The sequence below is a fragment of the Emys orbicularis genome, chromosome 9 (genome assembly GCF_028017835.1).
Source record: "Emys orbicularis isolate rEmyOrb1 chromosome 9, rEmyOrb1.hap1, whole genome shotgun sequence".
NCBI classification, from domain to species: domain Eukaryota; kingdom Metazoa; phylum Chordata; order Testudines; family Emydidae; genus Emys; species Emys orbicularis.
In genome coordinates this window covers 64,316,045-64,326,715 of record NC_088691.1, presented here as the reverse complement: position 1 = coordinate 64,326,715, position 10,671 = coordinate 64,316,045, and the positions used below count along the sequence as shown (strand labels likewise).

The 10,671-nt window shown below is 49.6% G+C and overlaps 1 non-coding gene across 1 annotated transcript; it reads left to right on the top strand.

Moving 5' to 3' along the window:
* The first annotated feature begins 4,380 nt into the window (after positions 1–4,380).
* Positions 4,381–4,548, top strand: LOC135884177 (U1 spliceosomal RNA). Its single transcript, XR_010561672.1, has one exon. It is a non-coding gene; the product is annotated as a U1 spliceosomal RNA (small nuclear RNA).
* Positions 4,549–10,671: the final 6,123 nt, after the last annotated feature.

Sequence of the window (10,671 nt, the reverse complement as noted above, 5' to 3'; positions counted from 1 at the left end):
TACCCCGTGGCCTCTATTTTCAGTCAGTTGGATGTCACGCCGGGAGACCGCCTCATAAGCCAAAGCAACAACTGTTACCCTTACAGGGCCTTTATAGAATCGGTGCTCAATTACAGCGACGACACCCTCGCCACGCAATTTTCCGCCGGCCTGTTTTACAAAGACACTGCTGGACAACATGAAGAAACAGAGTTGGATGGAGGTAATCTAGGGTTTGTGAGGCGTGCAAAGCTGACGGCCAAGAGCAGAACGGTAGAGCTGCTGGGCCATTTACACAGCGACCTGTTTTTTCAAGAAAAACTTTTGTTAAACGGAGTGGATGTGAAAATTATACTGACGCGCAGTAAAGACGCTTTCTGTTTAATGGGCAGTGCGGCTGAAGGCTTTAAACTGCGCATTGTATCAGCGTACCTTTTTGTGAAGAAAGTACGGGTGGCCCCGGGAGTCCATCGTCGTAGCAAGGGTTTATCTTTTGACCGGATTTTAAAATTGTATTCTAACGACTTAGTGCAAAACGACCGGATGGTGATGAATTTTGTAAAAAATAAATTTAAATTCTTGGGCATGCCTAGCCTTGCTCAAACCATGTTTCAACAAGCCCAGACATGTGTATCTTGCAATGATTTTCATAGCCATCTTACCCAATAAAGCACCCCAGGTGAGGGTTTAAAGACAATTGATGTTCGATGGTTGTTTTTTTTTTTAAATAAAAAAAAAAAACAATTGAGAAAAAAGTACACAGATTTTTTTTTAAATTATAGAAATGTTTTATTTAAAGCAAAACATTACCAGTTTTTAAAAAAAAAAAAAAATTAGAATGTGAAAAACATTACACACTGAGCCATTCGGCTCTTTTAGCCAATTTTCGTTTTTTAGACGGCAAAAAAGTGGTCACGGTTTCTCGATCCACCCCGGTGTCAGCAGTCGAGGCCTTGAGGCGTTCCAAAAGATCTCTGTTGGCCGCATTGCCCATGACGGAAGATGGTACGTTCAGTTCCATCTCCTTTTACAATCTTGCAACACAGGTACAGCAGCATGTTGTTTAAATCCATATAATCTATGCCATTCCCTGCTATAAAAAAGTCAATGGGGGCAGACTCCGTAATGGCCAATAGAGGCGGCACCTCAATGTAGATGCTTTTCTCGATGCTGGTCTTGACCCCGGAAGTAATACCCCCACGGGGTGGGACTTCCGGTGACAGGTGGGAGGGACCAAGTGGTGGGACTTAAGGGGTCAAGGGGCGGGGTTAGGGTTTGATTGACGGTAGGGCCCTTATACTACTTCCCTTCCTCCAGCTTTCGAAACAGACCAGAGTGCCTGAAGATGCGAGCATCATGTACCTTTCCCGGCCATGCCACGTTGATGTTGGTGAAACATCCCTTGTGATCCACCAGGGCTTGCAGCATCATTGAAAAGTACCCCTTGCGGTTTATGTACTCGGTGGCTTGGTGCTCCGGTGCCAAGATAGGGATATGGGTTCCGTCTATCGCCCCACCACAGTTTGGGAATCCCATTGCAGCAAAGCCATCCACTATGACCTGCATGTTTCCCAGAGTCACTACCCTTGATATCAGCAGGTCTTTGATTGCCCTGGCAACTTGGATCACAGCAGCCCCCACAGTAGATTTGCCCACTCCAAATTGATTCCCGACTGACCGGTAGCTGTCTGGCGTTGCAAGCTTCCACAGGGCTATCGCCACTCGCTTCTCAACTGTGAGGGCTGCTCTCATCCTGGTATTCTGGCGCTTCAGGGCAGGGGAAAGCAAGTCACAAAGTTCCATGAAAGTGCCCTTATGCATGCGAAAGTTTCGCAGCCACTGGGAATCGTCCCACACCTGCAGCACGATGCGGTCCCACCAGTCTGTGCTTGTTTCCCGGGCCCAGAATCGGCGTTCCACGGCATGAACCTGCCCCAGTAACACCATGATTTGCACATTGCTGGGGCCCGTACTTTGTGAGAGGTCTATGTCCATGTCAATTTCCTCATCACTCTCGTCGCCGCGCTGCAATTGCCTCCTCGGCTGGTCCTGGTTTTGCTTTGGCATGTCCTGGCTCTGCATATACTCCAGGACAATGCGCGTGGTGTTCATAGTGCTCATAATTGCCACGGTGATCTGAGCGGGCTCCATGATCCCAGTACTATGGCGTCTGGTCTGAAAAAAGGGGCAAAACTGACAGAGGGAGGGAGGGGCGAGTGACGACATGGCGTACAGGTACAGGGAATTAAAATCAACAAAGGTGGCTGTGCATCAGGGAGAAACACAAACCACTGTCACACAGAATGCCCCCCCCAAAGATTGAACTCAAAACCCTGGGTTTAGCAGGCCGTTGATTTCATGGAGGGAGGGGGAAGCAAATGAATACAGAACAAATCTGGTCCATCTATTTTTTACATCTTAAGCTGGCAGCAGAAGGTGCAGCATGACTGATAGCCCTCGGCATCTTCTGGGTGCTTGGCAGAAGATACTGTACTACAACTGCTAGCCATCATCGTCAAGACGGTTCAATAGGACTGCCGGCAGGACTGAGTCTCCAGGAGACAAAGCATGTCTGCCCAGGTGCCTCTGATCGAACTGGAATACGACGATGACGGATACCAGTCGTAATACACAATCTACTGCCAAAAGGCAAGGGGCTGCTGCTGTGTAGCAATGCAGTACTATGTCTGCCGGCACCCAGATGACATATGGTGACGGTGAGCTGAGCGGGCTCCATGCTTGCCGTGGTATGTCTGCACAGGTAACCCAGGTAAAAAGGCACGAATCGATTGTCTGCTGTTGCTCTGACAGAGGGGGAGGGGCCTGACGACATGTACCCAGAACCCCCCGCGACACTGTTTTGCATCAGCAGGCATTGGGATCTCAACCCAGAATTCCAATGGGCGGCGGAGACTGCGGGAACTGTGGGATAGCTACCCACAGTGCAACGCTCCGGAAGTCAACGCTAGCCTCGGTACTGTGGACGCGGTCCGCCGACTTAATGCACTTAGAGCATTTTATGTGGTGACACACACAATCGACTGTATAAAACCGATTTCTATAAATTCGACCTAATTTCGTAGTGTAGACATACCCTAACAGACATATTGGAGCATAAGCTTTTGTGGGTGAATACGAAGTGGGTATTCACCCACGAAAGCTTATGCTCCAATATGTCTGTTAGTCTATAAGATGCCACAGGACTCTTTGTCACTTTTTACAGATCCAGACTAACACGGCTACCACTCTGATACTATTGTAGTTGTTTCTTACTAACTACTGTTTTTAGTTATACCCTCTTTTTGTAATTCCCTTGTTACTTCAGTGCATCTAATCAATAATAGGATGTTTTAATAATAAAGTGTGCAAAATTCCACCACTATAGAGAAATTGTAATGCATTTATATTTTCATACATTACTTTTTAAAGTTTAATGCAAGTGTCAAAATCTAATGACTGAAACCTGCAGGAAGCAAAACCCTTTTTTAATGTGGTCGCTCAGCTGGTCTTTCAGTGTGGGTTTTTTTTTATGGGAAGCAGCTAAATATAGGAAATGTAGCTTATAACACTATATACTTACCAATTGTTTTACTGCTGTAGGATTTAATGTGTGAAGATCAGGTGTGCCATCAAGTATTTAAGAAAACGTAAGCTGACCAGAAAACTCAGACAGATTCATATCATGCAGTTAATCTGTTTTTTGCTTCATTTAAAATGCTATGGAATGCCAACTTGATACTGCCATGTCAATGCATTTTTGTGCATTTTTAATGAGACAAACATCCTGTAACAAATAAGCAAGCAGTTATGCATATTATTTCTGTATTGACTTTGTTGCTGAATGGGAGTGCAGGTGTAGGGAAACATGGGGAGGGTGCAGGGACAGATGTGCCTGATTAAATGGAAAAGGCTAGGGGTCTGCATGGGGGTGAGGTTCTCTAACTCCCTAACAATCTCTCCCTGCCCCAAAAAACCCTGTTCCATAGTTCTCCCTCCCACACCCAACAACTGTCCAAGTTCACACCCAGACCCCTTCCCAGCAATTACTTCCCTCTCTTTCAGCTGCTCCGTTACCCCTACCCCTTGCACTGCTTCTGAGATGTGCAGGAAATATACTTCTGTATTGTTGTTTAAATGAATTATTACTCTAAGTTCTGTATTAATATGCCTAGTAACTAATCTATTTGTCAAATATTTCCTGAATCATTTTGTTCTCTGTATTGCTACAGACATACTTGCTGGCAGGTATTTTGAAATAATTACCAAAATAATTGGAACTGGCATGATTATTTTGTGTTTATTTTGACAAAATATGCAGAATTTTAAAATATTGGGTGCAGAATTTTTAATTTTTTTGGTACAGAATCCCCCCAGGAGTATTCCATGGAATCCTATACTCATTCACTCACCTGGCAGGGGAGAGACTATGATTACAAGGTGGTTTTCCCAGGGTGAGGCTTATCCATTGTACTACAAGTGTGGTGACCCCTGCCATATCCCCACTTGCAGGAAACCTGACTGCATAAGTTGTGGTGGTGGTTGGGGGAATTGTGTCTAGACTTTCCCCGAAGGGCGGGGGTTGAGGAACCCAACAACCACCAGCTGCCTCTGACTCCCTCTTTAAGCCCTCTTCCCTCTCTGTGCAGGATCTTAAGTTTCCCCAAAGAAAAAAATCCAATAGGTCTTCCCCTCTACCCCGTCCCGCCAGGTTTCTTAGCACACTCCTCTTCTTTCTCCAACACTGATTTTTCTGCTAGCTCTCTTCCTTCAATCTCTCCTTCTGCTCCCATGACCTATAGTATTACAAACACTGAAGTGTTTAAATGTCAGGTCCCCAAAATTGTGAATGGACCTGGGTTTTTTATTGGCCTTTTAGTTTCTGAGAGATTAGGGTACATGTGGTGATTCAGGGAAAGTATGTACAACTTATGAATTCTGTCTGACATTATACTACTATGAAAATTGCTGTATCAGTAATACCCCTCTATGTGTACCTACTATGAGCTGACAGGGTTGTCAGATCTCTGCCAGAGCAGGGACAATAATGGGTCATGACAACTTGACAACTCTAACCACAATGGTTATGCTAAGGAGGGTGTGAGAGTTGGGAAACCAGTTCTCTCCCACTTCCCTCAACAGGGGATGGGGTTTGGAGCAGTGGAAAGTTACCAAGCAGGCCAAAGCGACAAGTGATTAAGAAGGTTATAAAAAGGACTGGGGGGGAGGGCTTAGGGGTGGGGGTGAGGGAGAGATAGAGAGGAGCCATGCAGACAGGAAGGGAAGGGGATTGACAGCCACCGTAATGGAAGGCAAGCTGAGGAGAGACGGCTCCATGTTTCAGGACACAGGCCATACACTGGAGCGGACTTGCGGCTTAACCAAGGACTCTGACCCCAGTCCCAAGAATGCTGAGGAGCAGTGAGGAAACCGAGGTAGGAAAATGAGTGGTTTATTATTTTGTATAGGTCTGTGTATTTCTCATGCTATTAAAGAGAAATGTTGTATGCAAGTCCTGTGCAACATTTATGTGGGTTATGTGCTACACCTTATGTGGGCCCTTGAAGAGGTAAACCAGAGAGCTCACACCTTCAGCTGAAGCTCTGGGAGGGGGGGTGTTGATGCTAAGTGGGGAGTCTGAGGAGTTAGCACTGGTTCCGAGGATTTGGCAGAGGGACTGCATGGGCTAAGATCTCAAGCTGGGATGCTAGGCAGAGGATCTGCACTCTGAGAGCATGCCTAGGGCCCCCCAAGCTGGGATCAGTGCCTGGGCTCTGTTCAAACTCCAGAGGCTGGATTCCTTCACAACAGTCTGGTGAATGGCCAAGAGACGGTGCTTGAGTGGACTTGTGACAGAACACTCAGGTCATGTTTTCAAGCATGTGTCTCAACTATGAGGTCTAGAAACAGTGTTTTTTAATGAAAGCTGAGATTCCCATCATCACATGCCTCCAGGAGCTTGGTGTTTAAGAAACACCAAATATACAGGATGGCAACACTGACTTTTTATGCTCCTGCCCATGCTTGTTTTCTCTTTCATCAGGATTACAGTAACTCCTCACTTAATGCTGTAGTTATGTTCCTGAAAAATGTGACTTTATGTGAAACGATGTTAAGTGAATCCAATTTCCCTATAAGAATTAATGTAAATGTGGGGGGTGTTAAGTTCCAGGGAAATGTTTTTTGCCAGTCAAAAGACATTATATACATATACAGTATAAGTTTTAAACAATTTTAAACAAACAGTTTAATATAGTACACAGCAATTAATGATTGTGAAGCTTGGTTGAGGTGGTGGAGTAAGAGGGTGGAATATTTCCCAGGGAATGCCTTGCTGCTGAATGATGAACTAGCACTTGGCTGAGCCCTCAAGGGTTAATATGCTGTTGTTAATGTAGCCTCACACTCTACAAGGCAGCATGGACTGAGGCAGGAAACACAATAGATGCAGAGCAGTAGCTGCAAACACTTCCCTGAAAAAACTGAACATGATGATGAGCCCATGCTATGCAGCTGGAGCGCACCACTTCCTCCTCCTGACAGCACATGCACGGCTGCACAGGTGCTGACTTTCCAAAGTGCTGGGGGGTGCATGCATGAGTGAGAGAGAGAGATGTGCATTGCCCCTTTAAGTACGCTGAGCCCACTTCAAGTATGTTGCCCTTTTAAACAGATCAGCCTGTTCAGACAGGAAGCAACAGCTTCCCCCTAGCTCCCTCCTTTCTGTCCCTGAACCCTGTCCCCCTCCCCCTGCTTTGTGGAGAGGGGGTATGGAGTGGGAGGCAGGAGCAGGGGGACATCCTGATATCAGAACCCCTCTCCCCCCCTCCTGCAGGAAGCTCCGGGGAGCAGCTCCAAGGCAGAGGGCAGGGCAGGAGCAGCACGGCAGTGGGGGGAGGGACAGCTGAACTGCTGCTGGGCAGCTGCCGAGCCATATACCTTACAGGGAATTTAGGGGAGCTGATGGGGGGACTGCTGCCCCTCTTCCTCCCCCCCCCCCGTTCTAATCCCCACAAGGAGGGGCTGCTCTTCCAGAGAATCCTGCAAGCGGTGGACAAAGCAGGCAGCTGCCAAACTACGTTATAAGGAAGCATTGCACAACTTTAAACGAGCTTGTTCCCTAACTGATCAGCAACGAAATTACGTTAACCGGGACAACATTAAGTGAGGAGTTACTGTATATCCTAACTAGTAAAAACACAAGACTGTTTTGATTTCTCTTATTTTTGGGTAAAAAGCAGACTGGGGAAAAGCCAGCCTACCAACCCAGCCTCGACATGCTCCCAGGCATTCTTGTGGCTTTCAGACTGTAAATGCTCTAAAGCAGGTACTGTTTTTCTTCTGTGTTTGTACAGTGTCCAGCACAATGGGATTCCAATCCTGATTTGGGTATTTGAGCTGTATCAATAATAGAAATAATTGTGAAATTAGAGATAAAAATTGTCAGTCTTGTAATTATTTCCTTCATTGCTAGACTCAAATGATCTTTGTAATTTACTAGAGACAGGGTTGTAAGTCCTCTGGCAACAGTGCGAGTGGAAATGAATAGTGATGGTTTATCACACAGTGGTGTTGTGTTTGAGTAGAAATCTGACATTGATTGTACCGTTTCTATTTAATTTTGTTCTGGTTTGCCATGGGCATAGTATTAAGCCACAAGATAACACAACAACCTTTTGCATTTTGGTTGCTAATTTGAATTTGGCCCAGGTCTGTAGCAATTTGAAGTACATGAATATTGAAGTATCTAAGCAAGACTTTCGTGAAATGGGTTGAAAGCCTTTCAGTGCAGTGTAAGTGGACAGTTCCTTACAGCACATAAAACGCCATCACAATTAGCTCGCGTTAACAGTCTCTCACTGGAGAAGCAAAAAACTGCATGGGCAAAGAGACCCATCTACCCTCTCGGGGTTGTGAATGGAGGCACAATGAGAGGGCTAGCATGGCATTGCTATTCTGAGCCTCATTCATAGTGGCGTCAGTTCACAGGTGTAGGCCTGGCTTGAGATGAGTAAGTGGACCTGGATGAGGCCCCATTTCTTGGGAGACAGGATAAGGGAGATAAATGGATCAGCAGGCTGGAAACATAATATTTGTACTAGCTAAGATGGGGTGAACACTCTGGGAACCATTTATAGTAGACAAGATAACAATGGATAAAATAAGCCTGGAACATAAGATGAGATACAAGATATGCAGGGACAGCGCATTGTGTACTGAGATTGGTTCCTACAAAGTGATCAAAGTGAAACAAATGGAATGTAATGTTATAAAGGAAGAGATTTGCTGTGTGACTTTGAGTGTGTGTTATGCCCTATATCGGGGTGGGCAAACTTTTTGGCCTGAGGGCCACATCGGGGTTCCGAAACTGTATGGAGGGGTGGGTAGGGAAGGCTGTGCCTCCCCTATCAGCCCCCTCCCACTTCCTGCCCCCCTCAGAACCTCCGACCCATCCAAGCCCCCTGCTCCTTGTCCCCTGACTACCCCCTCCCAGGACTGCCTGCCCCTAACTGCTCCCCCGGGACCCCACCCCCTATCCAATCCCCCCTGTCCCCTGACTGCCCCGACCCCTATCCACACCCCTGTCCCCGACAGGCCCCCCGGGACTCCCATGCCTATCCACCACCACCACCCCCGCTCCCTGTCCCATGACCCCCTGCCCCTTATCCAACCCCCCCGCTTCCCACCCCCTTACCATGCCACTCAGAGCACCAGGGCTGGCAGCCGCGCTGCCCGGCCAGAGCCAGTCACGCCACTGCACAGTCTAGAGCACCGGGGCAGGCTGGCGTCTCTCACAGCCCTGCCACCCAGAACACTGGTGGCACGGCGAGCTGAGGCTGCGGGGGACGGGGAACAGCAGGGAAGGAGCCGGGGGCTAGCCTCCCCGGCCTGGAGCTCAAGGGCTGGGCAGGATGGTCCCACGGGCCGGATGTGGCCTGCGGGCTGTAGTTTGCCCACCCCTCGTGTTTGAGTCTGATCAACTCAGCATTGCTATGCTGTCTGCTAAATAGAGGAACCTGAGTGATGAGACTGGACCCAAACTAAGTTCTTGGGGAAGTGGGTGGACAAGGTCTCAGAGGCACCTCAACAAGGGGCAAAGGTGAGGGAACTTGCATGACCTTGGCTCTGGGGGCAGCCTGAGGCACCATGGCCTGTGTAGGGTTGCCAGGTGTCCGGTTTTCGACTGCAATGCCCAGTTGAAAAGGGACCCTGGTGGTTCCGCTCAGCACTGCAGACTGGGCTGTTAAAAGTCTGGTCGGCGGTGCTGTGGGTCTAAGGCAGGCAAGTCCGTACCTGTCCTGGCTCTGCGTTGCACCCTAGAAGCGGTGAGCAGGTCCGGTTCCTAGCCATTCCCATTGGCCGGGAAGGGGGGGTGCCTCTGGGGGAGAGCAGCACATGGAGTGTCCTGGTCCCCCCCCGCTTTGGAGCCGGACCTGCTGGCCGCTTGCGGGGCCAGGACAGGCAGGGAGCCTGCCTTAACCTCGCTGATCAGGAGCTGCCCGAGGCAAGCCTGCGCTCCAACCCCCTGCCCTAGCCCTGAGCCCCCCAAACCTGGAACCCCCTCCTGCACCTCAAACCTCTCATCCCCAGCCCAGAACTCATACCCCCTCCTGCACCCCAACCCCCTGCCTCAACCTGCAGCCCCCTCCCACACTCTGAATCCCTCTGCCCCACCCCCCGCCTGGTGCCCCCTCCTGCACCCCAAACACCTCATCCCTAGCCCCACCGTAGAGCTTGTACCCCCCAGCCTAGAGCCCTCACCCCTTCCTATGCTCCAACCCCCTGCCTCAACCTGCAGCCCCCTCCCACACTCTGAATCTCTAGGCCCCACTCCCCAGCCTGGAGCCCTCTCCTGCACCCCAAACCTCTCATCCCCAGTCCCCCCCTCCGAGCCTGCACCCCCTCCCCTCCCACATCCCAACTCCCTGCCCCAGCTCAGAGCCTCCTCTCATACCCAGAACCCCTCATTTTTGGCCCCACCCTGGAGCCTGTACCCTCAGTTGGAGCCCTCACCGACTCCCACACCTCAACCCCCTGCCCCAGCCCAGTGAGAGTGGAGGACAGCGAGCCACTAAAGAAGGGAGAATGTAGAGAGCGGGGGCGGGGCCTCTGAGAAGAGATGGAGGTAAGGTGTTCAGTTTTACCTGATTAGAAAGCTGCCAACCCCAGGCCTGTGGGAACACACGGGCACGTCCTGCCTGCCATAGGCATGCCCCAGCCTATCTCCAGTGCCAGGGGCTCTGGGGAGCATCAGTGCAGGGCTCTGCGCTGGGGTGGGGCAGAGGGTCGTGCTCACTATGTGAACAAACAGGCCACCGCTTCTGTAGCAGGGATGATGAAGGGAGACCCTAATCCTTATCAGGCAGGCAGCGGCGGCCATGACAACTCCTCGTTTCCCTCCCTTATGGAAACTACAGTTCCCAGCATGCACCGCGACGCACCGGACCTATGCTGCTGTTCTCGATTCATGGTGCAAAGACTACATGTCCCAGCATGCTTCACCAACGAACTATAGTTCCTACTAGGCCCCGCTCCTGGGGTTTGATAGCCGCACCCCTTCCCTCCGGGGGAAGCTGATAGTGCGTCGTACATTGGTTTAAGTACTGTAGGTAGGTGCGTCCGGCCCCCACAGACGCCATGGGAACAAGGAGTCTCGTTCCCGCGATGTTTGAGATGCGGAAACGTTTGTGTACG